The sequence below is a fragment of the Trachypithecus francoisi genome, unplaced genomic scaffold, assembly GCF_009764315.1.
Source record: "Trachypithecus francoisi isolate TF-2019V2 unplaced genomic scaffold, Tfra_2.0 Lachesis_group14, whole genome shotgun sequence".
Lineage (NCBI taxonomy): Eukaryota > Metazoa > Chordata > Mammalia > Primates > Cercopithecidae > Trachypithecus > Trachypithecus francoisi.
Window position 1 is genome coordinate 30807440 of NW_022681459.1, and position 19451 is coordinate 30826890.

Sequence of the window (19451 nt, forward strand, 5' to 3'; positions counted from 1 at the left end):
CAGAGAGTTGTCATGTGACATAGCAATTCTGCTCCTAGGACAGACCCAGAATACTGAAATCAGGGAGACAAAGAGACGCTTGCCCTGGGAGGCTTCGAGCAGTGCTCACGATGCCAAAAGGTGGAATCAATCTGGGGTTCCCTGACGAATGGGCAAACTCAGAGTCGCACCTGGTCTACTGAACATATTTTGGCTCCTGTGCGGGCTGCACCTTTTGTCAATGGGTGTCTAGCACTGCACTCCAGCCTGGGCAATACAGCAAGGCTCTGTCTCAAAACAAACAAAAAAGCAGTGCCCAGAACAGGAAGGTGCGATGGAATTGCTGTGGCAGGCCCTTAGACACACATGAAGTGCAGTGATGTTGTTTCAGGGTGGAATATGCTAAGTTGAAGGTGTGCATTGTATCACTTGGTAGACAGGGAGTTCCCAGGGGGACAGGGAGAGGAGAGAAAGTCATTCGAGGTCAGCAAGCTTGCCCCCACCGTGGACACTGGCTGGGCTAAAGGAGAGGAGCCTGCAGAGGGCCCAGCGGGCCTGGGGGTGAGGAGGTGTCTCTACTGGGTGCACCCCCATCTCACTTCCTCCCTTCTGCAAGGCTGGGGGTCCACACACTGTTTCTATGGTTTTCATGGCCGCCCTCCACATTCCATCTGGCGATGGGCTGAGGAGTCTTAAGTGGGCCAGCGCCTCCCCGCCCTGCAGAGGAGCCTGCCTACGTCCAGGAGCGCCCGTCGGCTCCCCACCCTGCCGAGGAGCCTGCGCACACCCAGGAGCGCCCGTCGCCTCCCCGCCCTGCAGAGGAGCCTGCGCACACCCAGGAGCGCCCGTCGCCTCCCCGCCCTGCAGTGGAGCCTGCGCACACCCAGGAGCGCCCGTCGCCTCCCCGCCCTGCAGAGGAGCCTGCGCACACCCAGGAGCGCCTGTCACCTGCTAGCCTGCCTGGGTGCTATCTGGTGCCATTGTCTGCCGTGGCATTGGGTTCTTGGGGCGCAGCAGGAGGGTCTCAGAGCTCAGAGCTTGTGCCTGCCAGGGCCGTGTCTCTCAAGGCGCCCATGGCAGTCAGCCCTTCCTGTTGTGGCTTCCGTGTGGCCAGGCTGAGTCCCCAAGTCTCATCCAGAGGGGGGACTGGCGCAGCCGCCGCGCTCACGATCTTTCCCCTCAATGAGCAGCTTTGGTGAATCATCTCTGAAAAGACAGCTGAATTATTTAAAGCAAGCGCATCCATGAGAGGGAACTGCTTGCTGGGGCTGCAGGCCTTGCTGTGAGCTGTTCACCAGGAGGGAGCTGGCTGTGCAGGGGCTATGAAGGCTGCAGGTGTGAAGGTGGAGTGGTTACCGGGCAGGGGCACAGTGTGACCCGCCTGGGCAGAGGGCCCTGGCCTGTCTCAGAGGTGAGCTCACAGGTCTGGAAATGGTCTGAATAGAAAGGATCGGTCTCCGGAGGAAAGCGTACTCTTCCTATTACCAGAACCCTGTGCGCTTTTTATCAATATTTCACTGGATTACAAATGTTGAAAATGTTGCAAAATGAACATCCTGGTGACTCTAGTGTTTCCTGACCCTCACAAACCTCTGCGGATGCTGTCGGATCGGACCCCAAACCACAGCGGGGCTGCGGTAGAGGAACTGCGGGAAAAGCAGGTTTCCTATAAGGAAAGACAAGAGGAAGCTCACTCTCCACACCGAGACCACTGGGCGTGGTGGTCGGGGAGCCCTTGGGGGAGCCGTTATGGGGTGTGGAGACCTGCTCCATTGTGCCCCTGACCAGGGCTGGGCCTGGCTCTGACTACGGGGCGGGCGATGATGCCATCTGTCTACTGCAGATGAGAACACGGGGGTCCCTTGACTCTGGGGCGGGCGGTGATGCCATCTGTCTACTACAGATGAGAACACTGGGACCCCCTGGAGCTCGTTTCAAGAACGACTCCAAAGCCGGATGTTTGCAGTGGGAGGAGAGGAAGGGAGTGCCCGGCTGTGTCTTCTTCATCTCCCTGAACGCAGGAGCGGGCAGCCTGGCTGCAGGCCTGACCCCTGTGGGGAAAGAACACCCCGTGAAAAACTGTTCTCTGACTGATATGACGATAAAAAGGAATGGCAGGTCCTTCTCACACTGCATGTGAAAAGAAGGCCCTGGAAGTGCCCCTGCTTGGCTCCAGTGCCCTGGCTTGTTTGGAGCAAGCTGCGGGCCACAGGGAGCCCCTCGAGGATCTGCTGGCTTCATGCTCTGAGCGCCAAGGTGGGGACGGGGTCTTCCTCAGCATCTTCAGGAAGGAAACAAGCACTGCCTTTCCTTGTGGGCCAAGTTCCAGGCCCTGCCCCTCCCTGAAGGGCAAGGGGCATTGGGGGACAAGAGATGGACCTCCTGGGGACACATCCTTTCCCAGGCCAGCCTGAGAGCCAGAGTTTGATTTTATTAAGGGAGTCAGAAGGGCGTCCATACAGACAGACCTTCATGGGACCACTATGGCCCAGACACCATGGCTACAGGCCACCCCCAAGAAGAGGGCAGGGTCAGGAGGCACAGGGACTCCAGCCCTCCAGATACAGCAGTCCCGGCCATCTCCTCACCCTGGTCCCTCACCCCAGCCCCACAGGACGACCATCACTGGCCACACAGAACTGAGGAGCTAGGACCCCACCAGGGCCAAACCCTGACAGGGAGGGTCACCAGACATCAAAATGAGAGGGAGATGGGGAGAGAGAGAAAGAGGCAGTGGGGAGGAGAGAGAGATGTCTTGGAATTTCATACTATTCAATGTTCAAAAATCAAGCATCAGGGAGAGCCGATTTCGGAATGTCAGAGTAAGGCCCCCTCCAAATCTGTTTCTCCATAAAAGCAGTGAGAATACTGGCAAAAATTGTAACAGTGAACTTTTTCAGAGCTTTGGAAATTCACCAAAGGGTTGCAACCCTCTGAGGAGCGTCTCTACTAAAAAATACAACAAATTAGCCAGGCGTGGTGGCAGTTACCTGTAGTCCCAGCTGCTCGGGAGGCTGAGGCAGGAGAATGGCGTGAACCTGGGAGCCAGAGCTTGAGCCAAGATTGTGCCACCGCACTCCAGCCTGGGCAGCAGAGCGAGACTCCGTCTCAAAAAACAAACAAAAAACAAAACAAAACAAAAAAACAGCTGAATCTCATTGGAACAATGAGTGTTGGGGCATTTTAGCTGTCACAGTTTCTATTCCCCCCACCCACCCCTGTAGCGGCCTTGAAAACCAGACTCCTGGCACCCACTGGCAGACTTAGGGTGGGTTTGGAGCTCCCAGAAGCCCCATCCCCTGATAAGTCACTATTTGACCCATCTGGCTGCTTCCTAGAAACACCCCGCCCCCAACAACACCGCCCCTTGAAGGGCTTGTCTTTATTGACCTGACTCAGACCTTATTTATTCGGAACAGCTTTTTCCCTGGGATGATTGTTGAGAACCGTCCGTGGAAACTGCTTAGCATCACAGCTGCCTAGCTGGTGTTACCAGGAGGGGCAAACAAGAAGACCAAAACCTTAAAAGGAAAAGCTGGGGAATGGGATGTCCACAGGGGGTTTGAAAGGCCAACCTGTTCCTGGGAATCTAGAAATTAGAAATCACTAATAGAAGAAAATTTGGGAAATCCACAAATATGTGGCAGTTAAGTAAACATACTCCTAAATCACCAATGAATCAAAGAGGAAATCACAAAATAAATTAGAAAATACTTTGAGATGAATGAAAATAAAACCAGAACATACCAAGATTTATGGAATGCAGAAATGAAGTGGTTGGAGGAAAATTTATAGCTGTAAACACCTGCATTAATAAAGAAGAAGGAAAAACAATGAGATACCACTACATGTCCATTAGAACGGTGAAAATCCAAAGCACTGACAACACCAAATGCTGGTGAGGACGTGGAGCCACAGGAACACCCACTCATTGCTGGCAGGAATGCAAAATGGTGCAGCCATTTTGGCTGAAAGACAGTTTGGCAGCATCTTACAAAAGTCAACATGCCCCTTCCACAGGACCCGGCAACCACACCTTCAGTATTTACCCAAATGAGCTGAAAACGTATATCCACATGAAAACCTGCACACAGGACTGGATGTAGTGGCTCACACCTGTAATCTCAGCACATTGGGAGGCCAAGGTGGGAGGATCGCTTGAGCCCAGGAGTTGAAGACTAGCCTGTGCAATAAAACAAGATCCCATTTCTACAAAAATTTTTAAAAGTTACCCAAGTGTGGTGACACACACCTGTGGTCCCAGCTACTCAGGAGGTTGAGGTGGGAGGATGGCTCGAGGCCAGGAGTTCAACGCTACAGTGAGCTATGATCACACCACTGCATGCCAGCCTGGGCGACCGAGAAAGACCCTGTCTCAAAAAACAAAACAAAACCAAAAAAACAACCAAACAAAAACCTACACCTGGATATTTATAGCAGCTTTATTCATAACTTCCAAAACTTGGAAGCAACCAAGATGTCCTTCAGTATGTGAATGGATAAATAAGCGGCGATGCATCCAGACAGCGTCCAGACTATTATTCAGCACTGAGAAGAAATGAGCTGTGAACTGTGAAAAGATGTGGAGGAACTTTAGATGTGTATTGCCAGGTGACAGAAGCAGTCTGAAAATCCTGCCTACTCGGTGATTCTGTATGGGAGGAAAAGCCGTATCTCTACCCTCTTGGGGTCTTCGGCTGGGTCTGAGAATCCAACTGACCTAAGTCAGATTAACAGGAGAAAAGCAGGGCTGGGCGCGGTGGCTCACACCTGTAATCCCAGCACTTTGGGAGGCCGAGGTGGGCGGATCACTTGAAGTCAGGAGTTCAAGACCAGCCTGGCCAATATGGTGAAACTCCGTCTCTACTAAAAATACAAAAATTAGCCAGGTATGGTGGCAGGCGCCTGTAGTCCCAGCTACTTGGGAGGCTGAGGCAGGAGAATCACTTGAACCTGGGAGGCAGAGGTTGCAGTGAGCCGAGATTGTGCCACTGCACTCCAGCCTGGCAACAGAATGAGACTCCATCTCAAAAACAAACAAACAACACAGGAGAAAAGCAGATTTTGTTTTACAGGTACATGGAAGTCCCCACAAGAAGATGAAGACCGAAAGCCACACCTAAATGTCTATAGATTAGGTTGAGCAAAGAGAGGAAATTGTGGAAAAGTCACTAAAGGAAGACAAGAATTATTTTAACAAGATCTGTTTGTACAGATTTCTCTCTGCCTCGAATCCCCATCTCTGGTGATAAAACTGTTTCTTTCCTCCTGGTGTAGGGAACTGGGCTCTTACATGGGAATTTAATGTACTTTCAGGAAGAAAAGCGGGGGGTCTAAGAGTACTTCTTACAGCTACTTTTATTTTTAGTGCCTTTAGCTAAAATAATTCTTATACCATAGTGGCAGGTTTTTGGCTGGTATATTCCCTTCAATTCCGACTATATGATGTCTGGAAAAGACAAAACTATGAAGACAGTAAAAAGATCAGCGTTCGCTGGGGTAGGAGGAAGGAGGCATGAATAAGGAGAGCACAGAGGACTTTTAGGGCCATAGAATGCTCTGCATGGTACTGTACTGATGGATCCATGCCATATGCATGTGTGAAAACCCACAGAATGTACAACACAAGTAGGCTGGGCGCAGTGGCTCACACCAGTAATCCCAGCGTTTTGGGAGGCCGGGTGGATGACCTGAGGTCAGGAGTTTAAGACCAGCCTGGCCAACAGGATGAAACCCCATCTCTATTAAAAATACGAAAATTAGTTAGGTGTGGTGGTGGGCATCTGTAATCCCAGCTACTCGGGAGGCTGAGGCCGGAGAATCACTTGAACGCAGGAGGCGGAGGTTGCAGTGAGCTGAGATCACACCACTGCACTCCAGCCTGGGTGACAGAGTGAGACTCCATCTCTAATTAATAATAATAATAATAATAATAATGCTAAGGACAGTCGTGTATGAGTTTCTGTGGGAACACGTTTTCATTTCTTTGGGGGCTTTACCTAGCAGTGGAACTGTGGGTCACACAGTAACTCTATGTTGAACTTTTGGAGAGACTGCTGCCCCTGCTTCCGGAAGTGTTTGCGCCATGCTGCATTCCTATGAGTGTCCCCTTCAGTGCTCTCTGTGGCCTGCCTGTTTTACTATAAGCATCTGAGTGGGTGTGAAGTAATGATTCATCGTAGTTTTGATTTGCGTTGCCTTAAGCTTACTGGTGTTGACCGTTTCTTCATGTGGTGCTGGTGGGAGTGTCTTTTATTGTAATACATTAGTGTCTAATGTATTATAATTAGTGTATAATGAGCAGTGAGGAAGGCCGGAGGCCACTTTGGTTGCCATCTTGGTCTCGGTGGGTTTTGGTGGGTGTCTTTATTTCTTTATCAGGAGGGTCTTTGTGACCTGTGTCTTGTGGTACCAGTCCTGCTGACCTCCTACCTCATCCTGCGGCTCAGAATGCCTGGCCTCCAGGGAATGCAGCAGCCCAGCAGGTCTCAGCCTCGTTTTACCCAGCCCCGATTCAAGAAGGAGTTGCTCTGGTTCAAATGCCTCTGACAGTAGCAGGAGCTGAAGATTATTGGGGCTATTAGGGCAACTGACCACAGCTAGGAAATGGCAGGGCCTGAGGGCCGTGGAGCTGACACCTGAGTGCGGGGAGGGGGCAGTTATCTGGAAGGCCGCTTTTGAGGAAAGGTGCTATGAGTGCCCCCACTAGCACATCTGATGGGGGACAGGGCCACAGGAGGATGGCAGGAACGTGGCTGCCGGAGCTTCAGCCAGAGAGGAAACAGGAACTCCGGGAGAGGCTGGACCTGTGGGCTCTGTCCAGCATCCTGGAACAGATGTAGCAAGGAAGGAAGGGTGTGGCAGGGGTTGAGGTGCCGCCCAGAACACCAGTTTGGGAGGGCACGCCCACCTGTTCGGGAGCAGACACTTTAGAGGCACTTAATAAACACTAGCCCCTGTTTTATTTATGATGATAGTCAATGTTAAAGGAAAATAAACCTTGGGACCCCAAAATTACTAAGTTATTTATACTGAAGGGAAAAGTCAAGCAGGGAACTGCTTAGGGCCAACCTGCCTCCCATTCTATTCAAAGTCATCCCTCTGCTCACTGAGATAAGTGCATATCTGACTGCTTCCTTTGAAAAGGCTAATCAGAAACTCAAATGAATGCAACCATTGGCAGGGCGTGGTGGCTCACGCCTATAATCCCAGCACTTTGGGAGGCCGAGGCAGGCAGATCACTTGAGGTCAGGAGTTCAAGACTAGCCTGGCCAACATGGTGAAACCCCATCTCTACTAAAAATACAAAAATTAGCCGGGCATGAAGGTGGGCAACAAGCACCTGTAATCCCAGCTACTTGGGAGCCTGAGGCAGGAGAATCACTTGAACCCAGGAGGCAGAGGTTGCAGTGAGCTGAGACCACACCACTGCACTCCAGCCTGGGTAACAGAGGGAGACTGTCTCAGAACAAAACAAAAGAAAACAACAACAAAAACCCAGAATACAACCATTTGTCTCTTACCTACCTGTGACTTGGAAGGCCCCTCCCCACTTCAAGTTGTCCTCTTTCCAGACCAAACCAATGTCCTTTGCATTAGTCCATTTTCAGATTGCTATAAAGACAACATGCCCAAGACTGGGTCATTTAGAAATAAAAGAGGTTTCATTGATTCATGGTTCTGTAGGGCTTGGGAGACCTCAGGAAACTTACAAATCGTGGTGGAAGGGGAAGCGGCATGTCTTACATAGTGGCAGGCAAGAGACTGGTGAGCGAAGGGGAAGAGCCCTTGATAAAACTATCAGATCTCATGAGAACCTCCTCACTATCACAAGGACAGCAGGGTGGAACCCTGGCACCCAATCACCTCCCACCAGGTCTTGACTTAAACGTGTGGGGATATGGGAATTGCCATTCAAGATGAGATTTGGGTGGGGACACAAAGCCAAACCATTCAAGATGAGATTTGGGTGGGGACACAAAGCCTAACCATTCAAGATGAGATTTGGGTGGGGACACAAAGCCTAACCATTCAAGATGAGATTTGGGTGGGGACACAAAGCCTAACCATTCAAGATGAGATTTGGGTGGGGACACAAAGCCTAACCATTCAAGATGAGATTTGGGTGGGGACACAAAGCCTAACCATATCAATGTCTTACATATATTGATCAATGTCTCATGCCTCCCTAAAATGTATAAAACTAAGCTGTGTGCTGACCACCTTGGGCACAGGTCTCCAGGTCCTCCTGAGGCTGTGTCACAGATGTGCACCCTTAACTTTGGAAAAAATAAACTTCCTAAATTGACTGAGACTTGTCTCAGATATTCGGGGTTCACATCAAAGACCAGGGCAAATGCCTAGTCATGAGCATGGGTACATGGAAAGAGATGGGGACAGGCCACACATGAGCAAAGCCAGCTGGGGCCCCACAAGCATCGGAAGGGGGTGAGGCCCCACCTCATGAGCAGACTCTGTACTCACTGGTCCAGGGGGGCTGTTGGAGGTGCAGGCAGTTGGTATTGGCAGCCAGGCCACAGGGGAATCGTGCACATCTGAACTGAACCCTCCTCAGGACAGACGTTTTTAAATTTCACTTAAACCACGACCTCTTCATTATACAGGTTATAAAATACACTGTTGCCAGGTTGGCTGTGAAATGGCTTGCCTCTCAGCAGGCTGCTTGCTGTGTGTATTAATCAGAGTTCAATTACAGACCGTCTGGCGTTTGTGCGTGTCCCAGCTGGGCTGGTGTGTGCTGTGACAATGGTCCATGCCTGGGGGTCTGTCTACTGGATCTCCAAGGAGAAAGCTTCCTTCATGGACGGCACGACCATTTCCACGCACACAACCCTGGCGGGGGGAGCTGGAGTTTGCCTAAGTCCCTCAGCAGTCACAGTGATAGGTGCTTCACATTTGTTTCTCATTTTAGCCTCACGACAACTCTGCTGTCAATTCTGATTCCAAGTCTCTTCAGAGGTCAAACAAGGCTGGGAAGCTGAGTGACCTGGCAGGGACCTGACCATTGCAGGGAGGGGGCTGTGGACGGAGCCAGAGGCTTCCAAAGAGATGGGAAAGCATCCAGTTTGCAGACCAGGAATCAGCACATCTGGAACCGCGAGGTAGGGAGGAGCTTTGAGATCATCCAGAGGGGCCTCCTACCTGCGGGGGACTTCCACTCCTGTTGCCTCCCAAGCAGCTCTCTGCTCAGAGTCTCTGTGTGAGCAAGGGTCCCTGACAGTTTAACTGGGGTGGGCGGAAGGATGAGCTGCCCTTCCTATTTAATTTTAATTTTTTTTTTTTTTTTTTTTTTTTTTTTGAGACGGAGTCTCACTCTGTCGCCGGGGCTGGAGTGCAGTGGCCGGATCTCAGCTCACTGCAAGCTCCGCCTCCCGGGTTCCCGCCATTCTCCTGCCTCAGCCTCCGAGTAGCTGGGACTACAGGCGCCCGCCACTCGCCCGGCTAGTTTTTTGTATTTTTAGTAGAGATGGGGTTTCACCGTGTTAGCCAGGATGGTCTCGATCTCCTGACCTCGTGATCCGCCCGTCTCGGCCTCCAAAGTGCTGGGATTACGGCTTGAGCCACCGCGCCCGGCCTTTTTTTTTTTTTTGAGACAGAGTTTTGCTCTTGTTGCCCAGGCTGGATTGCAGTGGTGCGATCTCGTCTCACTGCAACCTCCGACTCTCGGGTTCAAGCAGTTCTCCTGCCTCAGCCTCCCAAGTAGATGGGATTACAGGCATTTGTCACCATGCCCAGCTACTCTTGTATTTTTAGTAGAGACGGGGATTTCTCAATGTTGGCCATCCCGACCTCTGGTGATCTGCCCCCCTCAGCCTCGCAAAGTACTGGGATTACAAGCATAAGCCACTGCACCTGGCCTATTTTATTTTTTTGTGAGACAGGATCTCACTCTGTCACCCAGGTTGGAGTGTGGTGGCACCATCAGGGTTGCAGCCTCAGCCTCCCCAGGCTCAAGTGGTTCTCCCACCTCAGCTTCCCGGGTAGCTGGGACTATAGGTTCACGCTACCATGCCTGGCTAATGTTTCTATTTTTTGCAGAAACAGGATCTCGCCATGTTACCCAGGGTGGTCTCGAATTCCTGGACTCACGCAATCCTGCCACCTCTGCCTCCCACAGTGCTGAGATTACAGGTGTGAGCCACCATATCTGGCCTGCCCCTCCTATTTTGTTCCAATTATTTATGAGGGGTTGTGCAAAGACGCTCTCCAGCTGAAGAGACTGAGCTTTTACTCCCTGCAGCTGTGTAACCTCAGGCAAGTTTGTCTCGAAGGTGCTTCCGCTGCACAGGTATAGCATGCAATGAACGGGGCTATCGTCATGACGACGACGATGGTGTTGATGGTGCTTTGCCCTGATTCTGATTGGCTGGGTCGGTGAAGGGCTGGGGCGCTTCCTCCTGAACATGATTCAATGAACCGCCTCAGAGAAACACTCCTGCACCTCACAATGTTCCCCCTCGTGCTCTCGTCTTCTCTTTCCTACCAGATTCCAAATTCCCTTCCCAAGAGGTGGCACGAACCTGTGAGTCCCAGCTGCCACCAACAGAGAAGTGAGCGAGCCGTGTCCTTCATCGATCCGGCCAGTCAGCACCTCCGTCTCTCCACGCAGGCCAGGCGGCTCCCGATGCAGCACTTCCTCCTGGCAGCCTGGCAGCTTTGCATCTGTAAGGCGTATATTACTGTAGAGTGACTTTCAGCATTACATAAGTCAGTCGTGTGTATTGCAGAAAGAGAGAGAGGAAAAGAGAACGCTGAGCGTTCGGGTGGGTTTGCCTACCCCGGATTTACGTGTCGAAGCCCCAACCCCCAGCACTGCAGAAGGGGACTGTGTTGGAGATGAAGTCCAAACAGAGGTGATTACAGTAAAATGAGGTCACTAGGGTGGGCCCTGATTGGACTTACAAGTGTCCTTGTAAGAAGAGCAGATGAGGACACACAGATACGCACAGAGGGATGGCCCTATGGGGATACAGAGAGGAGATGGCGTCTACATGCCAAGGAGAGGCGTCAGAGGAACTAGCCCTGCCGATGCCTTGATCTTGGGCGTCCAGCCCTCAGGATGTGAGAGGATCCGTGTCTGTGGCTGAGACCCTGCACCCTGTGTTCTGTGCACAGCAGCCCAGGAGGCAAATCCAGCACATCAGCAAGGCTGAGAACACGCTTGTCTGTGGCTCCTATTGCCAGAAGCCACCACACAAGCAAGGGACTGCAGTCTCCCTGCTGTCAGGAGTTTGCTCCATGTCTGTCCTTACAGACAGCACCTCCATTGTGGAGCCTTCCAGGAGACGGGCGCTGCTCAGGCTGGGCGCACAGCAGGGCCAAGGCAGGGCAGGGCTCCTGTATCAGGACCCGGGTGGGGTTGCCAGGTACAGGCCTGTCGGGGAAAGGCCTCCAAGGAGGTGGATTGGTAGAGGAGAGACTCAGGGACAGAATTTCAGAGAAACCTGTCGGTGGCTTTCCCCAGATTCACCTGACCCACGCAAAGACCTGGGAGACCAGCTGGGCAGCGCCAGTGCAAATTCACCTGATCCTCGTGGAGACCTGGGAGGCCAGCTGGGCAGCGCCCACCACCACTTTTGACCATGCAGAAAGCAGAGACTCTGAACAAGACAATCTGCCCTCAGCAGAACCCCCAGAGGGTCCGGACAAGACGATCTGCCCCCAGCAGAACCCCGACAGCGACGGCACGCACACAGACTCCTCCAGCATGGCCACCCCCTCCCAACAAGGCCACGTCCAAAGGCAGTGGGTGCCTGTGGTGGCAGAGAACCCATGCCTCCTGCCCCTCACTGCACCACGCTCAGGAGGCACCAGGGACTGAGCCCTTCCAGCCCTGGCGAAAAAGAGAAACAAAACCACACTAATTTTACAAGACCGGGTTCAGTCTGTGGCCTGTCCTGACACTGAAGGATGGGCTTATTTTTTAGTGTAATAACAGGACCAGGGACGTTAGGAAATTAGCCAGATAAGAACTGAAACTGAGGGAAAGGCCCTGAAGTTCCTCCTCTAGTGTTTCCAAGAAGAGAAGCTCGGCTTGTGTTTAGCAGCCTCTGTGGTGCCTTCCTCCGCGGTGGCCCCAGGCAGGAGGGGTGTGGTCTGAGTGCCCTTATCTAACGCTCTCTTTTCTCCCAGAAATAACTCTTCTGTTACTCCCAGTTCTGAATTTTTTTTTTTAAGATAGTGTCTCTTTTGGCCGGGCGCGGTGGCTCAAGCCTGTAATCCCAGCACTTTGGGAGGCCGAGACGGGCGGATCACGAGGTCAGGAGATCGAGACCATCCTGGCGAACACGGTGAAACCCCGTCTCTACTAAAAATACAAAAACTAGCCGGGCGACGTGGCGGGCGCCTGTAGTCCCAGCTACTCGGGAGGCTGAGGCAGGAGAATGGCGTAAACCCGGGAGGCGGAGCTTGCAGTGAGCTGAGATCTGGCCACTGCACTCCAGCCTGGGCGACAGAGCGAGACTCCGCCTCAAAAAAAAAAAAAAAAAGAAAGGCCCGGGCTCTGGGAGGCTGGGAAGACCCTCAGCCATTCAGCACCCTGCAGACGAGCACTTCAGAGTCGAGGCGACCATTGCTGTCCTCATGCCCTGCCACCAGCATCTCTCCTCTTCCTCTGTCATCTCACCCAGTGAGACAAGAACGTGCCGGATTTCTGCGCCCGTGATGGTGCATTTCCTTCCTCGTCAAATACCTGAAGTCTTTCCACATGATCCTCATAGGTGCCCCGGCCCTCATTCCTGGCCACCGTCCGCAGCATGGGCAGGAAGTGCTCAAAGTCCAGCACCTCCACGTTCACCTCATACTCTCGGGATTCCCCAGGACCTCGAGCGCCTCGGCGTTGGTGGGGTTCTGGCTCAGGGCCCTCATCACGTCCCCACAGAGGCTGGAAGGACCTTGCCATCACCTGTTCAGTCAAACAGCCGGAAGGCAGCCTTGAACTCTGCGCTGGTCCTCGGTGAAGTCACACGTCTTGACTGCTCAGCTTTGTGGGACCTCTCCCTGCAGTAATAGCTCGTGAAATATTTTATAATCGCGATCTATGTCTACGCTTAAATCGCGCTGCCTAAAGCACTGAATACCCTTCCGAGAAAACTTCGCTTCATGCTAACTCGCTGGGCTTTTTTCTGGAAGACTTCCTTGGCCCCACCAGCATCAGTACTTGAGCTGCTCCTTTCCCTGTTTCTCAGGCATTAGGTGGTAAATTGGATCTGTGAGCTGTTGGGTTCTCCTGCATGCCTTTAAAATACCAAATTGCGGGGCGCGGTGGCTCACGCCTGTCATCCCAGCACTGTGGGAGGCTGAGGCGGGTGGATCACCTGAGGTCAGGAGTTCGGGACCAGCCTGGCCAACGTGGTGAGACCCCATCTTTACTAAAACTACAAAAATTAGCCAGGCATGATGGTGGGCACCTGTAATCCCAGCTACTTAGGAGGCTGAGGCAGGAGAATCGCTTGAACCCGGGAGGTGGAGATTGCAGTGAGCCGAGATCCTGCCACTGCACTGCAGTGTGGGTGACAAGAGCAAAACTCTGTCTCAAAAAGAAAGGAAGAAAGGAAGAAAGAGAGAAAGAAAGAAGGAAGGAAGGAAGGAAAAAGAGGAGGAAGGAAGGAAGGAAAGAAGGAAGGAAGGAAGGAAATAAATTTGTCAGGCTTGGTGGCCCATGCCTATAATACCAGCACTTTGGGAGGTCAAGGTGGGCAGATCACCTGAGGTCAGGAGTTCGAGACCAGCCTGGCCAACTTGGTGAAACCTCATCTCTACTAAAAACACAATATTAGCTGGGGGTGAGGACACACTCCTGTAATCCTAGCTACTCAGGAGGCTGAGGCAGGAGAATCGCTTGAATCTGGGAGGCAGAGGTTGTAGCGAGCTGACATTGCGCCATTGCACTCCAGCCTGGGCAACAAGAGCAAAACTCTGTTTTAAACAACAACAAAAACAACAAAACAACAAAAACAAAAAACCCCAAATCTGTTGGGAAGCTAAAGTGGGAGGATCACTTGAGCCCAGGAGTTCAAAAGCAGCCTAGCAACATAGTGAGACCCTGTCTCTACCGAAAAAAAGACAATTTAGCTGAGCATGGTAGCTCACAACTGTAGTCTTAGCTACTGGGGAGGCTGAGGCAGGAGGATCACTTGAGCCCAGGAGGTCGAGGCTGCAGTGAGCAGCACTGCAGAGTGCAGTGATCACACCAATGCACTCTAGGGTGAGTGATAGAGTAAGATCCTGTCTCAAAACAAATAAACTCAAAATTTGAACAGGTGATTTTTTTTTTTTTTTGATTCGCAGTCTTGCTCTGTCGCCCAGGCTGGAGTGCAGTGGCGCGATCTTGACTCACTGCAAGCTCCGCCTCTCGGGTTCGCGCCATGCTCCTGCCTCAGCCTCCTGAGTAGCTGGGACTCCAGGCACCTGCCAGCATGCCCGGCTAATTTTTTGTATTTTTAGTAGAGATGGGGTTTCGCCATGTTAGTCAGGATGGTCTCTATCTCCCGAACTCGTGATCTGCCCGTCTCAGCCTCCCAAAGTGCTGGGATTACAGGCGTGAGCCACTGCGCCTGGCTGTGAATTTTTAGAAATTGTATGTATGTTTTGTTTTGTTTTGTTTTTTCCCAGAGTGCAATTTGAAAAAATATTTGTGTAAAAGAGAGACACTAAAGTTTTTGCTTGCTCGTGTGCGCATGGCGTGTGTCCTGGTGTGCAGGCGTCTGGGAGGAAAGGAGGCCTTCCTTTGAGAGATGACATTACCCCGTGGTTTCTAAGGGGGAAACGCATCACTGGGGAGTTGAAGCGGGTCTGTCCCCTTCCCTGTGTCCGGGGCCTGCTCAGGGCAGTGGTTCCTGCCTTCATGAGAAGGCTTTCGTGAATTTAAGGGGCCGGTGGTCCTCAGTTCGGAAACAGGCCTGCAGAGTAGGGTGTGGGTCCCAGGAGGTGCTCTGGTCAAAGCTGCATTTCTAAGCAAGGGGGAGGCTGAGGTCTCCTTTGCAGTCCCCTGTGTCATGTAGGCCTCCGGGCGGTGGACACTCAGTGGGGTTTGGGTGCACGGGGCATGCGGGGCATCGTAACTCCTGTGAAAGACACCAGAGGGGAGTGGGACTGGCAGGCGAGCCTCAGACCCAGGCCCCAAGCAAAGGCTGGTGGCCAGGAGCATGGGGCGGCATACCCCGCCTGCTCGGACTGGCTGGGGTGCCTGAAGAGGGCAGCCTCGGCCTGCATCCCAACAGCCTCCACTTCGTCTCTCTCTGTCTCTGCTCCTTCCTCAGCCAGGACCTTGGAGCTCCTCAGACTCTGACACTTGCTGAGAGGGTGCGAAGCGTGGACCACAGCTCGCAGCTCTCACCTTCCGGGGCCCTGCACTGGGCTTTGCAGGTCCGCAATCTCCACCACGCAGCCGCTGCGCAGTGCAGTTACTGTTGCCCCACTGTGCAGGAGGAGATAAGGTCTGGACTCACACGCAGGGCTGCTACTCTGTGCAGACACTTCCCCACCTGCTGGCGCTGACCTGCTCTTGTGACCTTGACTTTGACCTCCAGGCTGATGAGGCCAGGGTCCTCTCAGAGTCGCTCTCTACTCTCTGCTGACCCCTGGGATGGGGGATGGATGTGTTACAGGAAACGGGTCTGGATCCAGACGCCAAGAGGGGGTTCTTGGAGCTTGCACAAGAAATAATTCAGGGCAAGTCCGTAAAGTGAAAGCAAGTTTATTAGGAAAATAAAGGAATTAAGAATGGCTACTCCGGCCGGGCGCGGTGGCTCAAGCCTGTAATCCTAGCACTTTGGGAGGCCGAGACGGGCGGATCACGAGGTCAGGAGATCGAGACCATCCTGACTAACATGGTGAAACCCCGTCTCTACTAAAAACTACAAAAAACTAGCCGGGCGAGGTGGCGGCGCCTGTAGTCCCAGCTACTCGGGAGGCTGAGGCAGGAGAATGGCGTGAACCCGGGAGGCGGAGCTTGCAGTGAGCTGAGATCCGGCCACAGCACTCCAGCCTGGGTGACAGCGCGAGACTCCGTCTCAAAAAAAAAAAAAAAAAAAAAAAATGGCTACTCCATAGACAGAGCGGCCCCAGGACTACTGGTCGCTCATTTTTATGATTATTTCTTGATGATATGCTAAACAAGGGGTGGATTATTCATGCCTCCCTTTTTTAGACCAATAGGGTAACTTCCTGATGTTGCCCTGGCATTTGTAAACTGTCATGGCACTGGCGGGAGTGTAGCAATGAGGACGGTCAGAGGTCACTCTTGTCTCCATCTTGGTTTTGGTGGGTTTTATCCAGCTTCTTCCCTGCAACCTGTTTTATCAGCAAGTTCTTTATGACCTGTATTTGTGCCGACCTCCTATCTCGTCCTGTGACTTACAATGCCTTACCTGTCTGGGAATGCAGCCCAGTAGGTCTCAGCCTTTTTACTCAGCCCCTGTTCAAGATGGAGCTGCTCTGGTTCAAACGCCGCTGACAGACGGCAACCATCTCATCTGACTCAGCGCCTCCAGACTGAACTGTTTCTCAAGAATCATTTCCAGGGGCGAGGTCTTAGTGCACCCAGGGTTTCCAATCTCTTTGCTGTGAAAGATCTTGTTTATAATTTTTGCCTCTGTAGAAGTCTATGTTTAAAAAATAATGTGTCTCCTAGGAAAAAAAAAGCTTTTGTTTGCAGTGTTTTCCTATTACATATAACCAAAAATAGTTAACGTCCATTCAGCAGAGATTAGCGTCCACACGCTGGAGTTCGTGTATTTACACAAAGTTATTATCTCTCGTTTTGGTAAACTTTTACATCTGAGACAAACATAGAGTTGTCTTTGGGCTTTTAAGAATTCCTGAGTTACCCCGAGGGCCCCTGGCTCTCCTGGCATCCTCTTGGAGATCAGGGAAGTCTGGGTGGGAACCTCCTCATTTTACAAAAAAAGAAACTAAGACCAAATGGGTAACGTCCTCCTTTAAGGTCACAGGCTGGCGCCGAGCCTTGGCTCTCAGCTCCCCTGGCAGTCGCGTGACTCAGCGCCCAACCCCAGCTGCTCCAGGGCCCTCCTTGCTGCCAGCCACTGCCTGTCCTCTCCCCTGACCTGCCTTGAGCCGGACTGGGCCCCCTGGGCCTTGGACGGGGCTGGATGGGAAAGTTTTCCAATGAGGCCCCCTCAGAACTGGAAAGCCTCCTTCTGGGTGTGGAGGTGGGCGTCAATCTGCCGTGTGGCCCTGGGATCACCTCTGTGGCTCAGTTTGCTTATCTGTGAGGCCAGATGTCGGCAAGTTCAGGCTGAGAATTAAAGCCAATAATGAAGAGGGAACCCCTTTCCCAGGGCCTGGCTCATACGCACCGTGGACAATAAATGCCAAAAAGGCTGGGCACGGTGGTTTACACCTGTAATCTCAGCACTCGGGGAGGTGGAAGTGGGTGGATTACTTGAGGTCAGGAGTTCGAGACCAGCCTGGCCAACATGGTGAAACCCCATCACTACTGAAAATACAAAGATTAGCCAGGGGTGGTGGCAGGCGCCTGTAATCCCAGCTACTCAGGAGGCTGAATGAGGCAGGAGAATCACTGGAACCCAGGATGTGCAGTGAGCCAAGATCGTGCCACTGCACTCCAACCTGGGCAACAGAGCAAGTCTCTGTCTCAAACAAACAAATAAAAAAACTACTTTTCCTCTTTTCATTCTTTGCAAAAATCCCCTCTCTGGACAAATACTTCTCAAGGTCAGAATCTCCCTTTGCCCCCAGTTTTTCATTGAGGAGGCTGAGGATCTGAGTCCCTTTTTTTTTTTTGAGATCAGTTTCACTCTGTTGCCCATGCAGGAGTACCACGGCATGATCTTGGCTCACCACGAGTCTCTTTCTTTCTTTTTTTTGAAACGGAGTCTCGCTCTGTCGCCCAGGCTGGAGTGCGGTGGCTGGATCTCAGCTCACTGCAAGCTCCGCCTCCCGGGTTTACGCCATTCTCCTGCCTCAGCCTCCCGAGGAGCTGGGACTACAGGCGCCCGCCACCTCGCCCGGCTAATTTTTTGTATTTTTTAGTAGAGATGGGGTTTCACCGTGTTAGCCAGGATGGTCTCGATCTCCTGACCTCGTGATCCGCCCGCCTCGGCCTCCCAAAGTGCTGGGATTACAGGCTTGAGCCACCGCGCCCGGCCACGAGTCTCTTTCTTAATAACTAACCCCATGACGGGGTCAGGAGAAGCTGCTGTGCTGTGGCTGCGTCAGGGCCTAGAGCTGGGCTGCCTGCCTCTGCTGCCCCGTGTGCTGGCGGATAAGGAAGAGAGGTTTGTTATGCCTCGGTTTCCTTAAAGGTAAAATGGGGTGTCAATCATCTCTACCTTGTGGCCTGGTTTTGGTTAGTGAACTAATCTACGCACATAACAAGGGCTCAATAAAGGTTAGTGATGACGTTTCCTGCCAATCTGAGCACCTGTGTGCTGGAACCCTGTAAACAGTTAAGGGTGGGTGGCCGACTTCCAGCTCCCTTTAAATGTTTCTCTGAGTGTCTGCACACCTGCGGTTCTCCAGGGGCTCGGCTTGGATCTCAGTGATCACAGATTCTAATGAAGAAAGGGTCTCTGTCATCCAGGCTGGAGTGCAGGGGGCACGTGCATGGCTCACTGCAGCCTCACTCCTACCTAGGCCTCCTGAGTAGCTGAGACTACAGGTGTGCTCTACCACACCCAGCTAATTTTAATTTTAATTTTGTTGCCCAGGCTGGTCTGTCAGTGAAGTTTTACACCACTGAGACAAACATAATATTTGGGGCTGATCTAAAAGCTCAACGTGAGGCTGAAGGAACCATCCAAGATTTCAATGAAGAGGTACATCATAATTCGTTTTTAATAAGTATGCAGAGCTGGGCGACTCATGCCTGTAATCCCGGCATTTCGGGAGGCCAAGGTGGGAGGATCTTTGAAGTCAGGAGTCTGAGAACAGCCTGGGTAACAGAGTGAGACGCCATCTCTACTAAATAAATAAATAAATAACTAGCTGGTCGTGGCGGTGCATGCTTATAGCCCTAGCTATTTGAGAGGCTGAGGTGGGAGGATCCCTTGAGGGGTCCTGCAGTGGGCTATGATCATACCACTGCACTCCTAGCCTGGCTAACAGGGGGACACCCTTTTTCTAATAATAATAATACTTATAAATTATAAAATTTATGAATTATAAAATGTGTGCTCATGATAAATCCAAACATTACTATCTAACATACATAGAAATTTTATTGTAATAAAATTTATTTACCCCTGCCCATTCAGTATCGTATCTTCAAAGAGCTTTCTGGACTTGTATCTGACTATATTGTTTTCTGTTTTTTTTGTTTGTTTTTTTTGAGCAGAGTCTCGCTTTATCGCCCAGGCCAGAGTGCAATGGCTAGATCTCAGCTCACTGCAACCTCTGCCTCCCAGGTTCAAACAATTCTTCTGTCTCAGCCTCCTGAGTAACTAGGATTACAAGAGAGCACCACCACG

General features: G+C 51.9%; 1 long non-coding RNA gene and 1 pseudogene across 1 annotated transcript; both read right to left on the reverse strand.

The window, feature by feature from the left end:
* Positions 1–786: 786 nt before the first annotated feature.
* LOC117095864 lies at positions 787–10660 on the reverse strand. Its single transcript, XR_004442214.1, has 4 exons — positions 10521–10660; positions 7507–7593; positions 3727–3784; positions 787–1645 (listed from the first exon to the last, which is right to left on the reverse strand). It is a non-coding gene; the product is annotated as an uncharacterized LOC117095864 (long non-coding RNA).
* A 1862-nt stretch (positions 10661–12522) lies between these two features.
* Positions 12523–18161, reverse strand: LOC117096491 (annotated as a pseudogene).
* Between the last annotated feature and the right edge of the window lie 1290 nt (positions 18162–19451).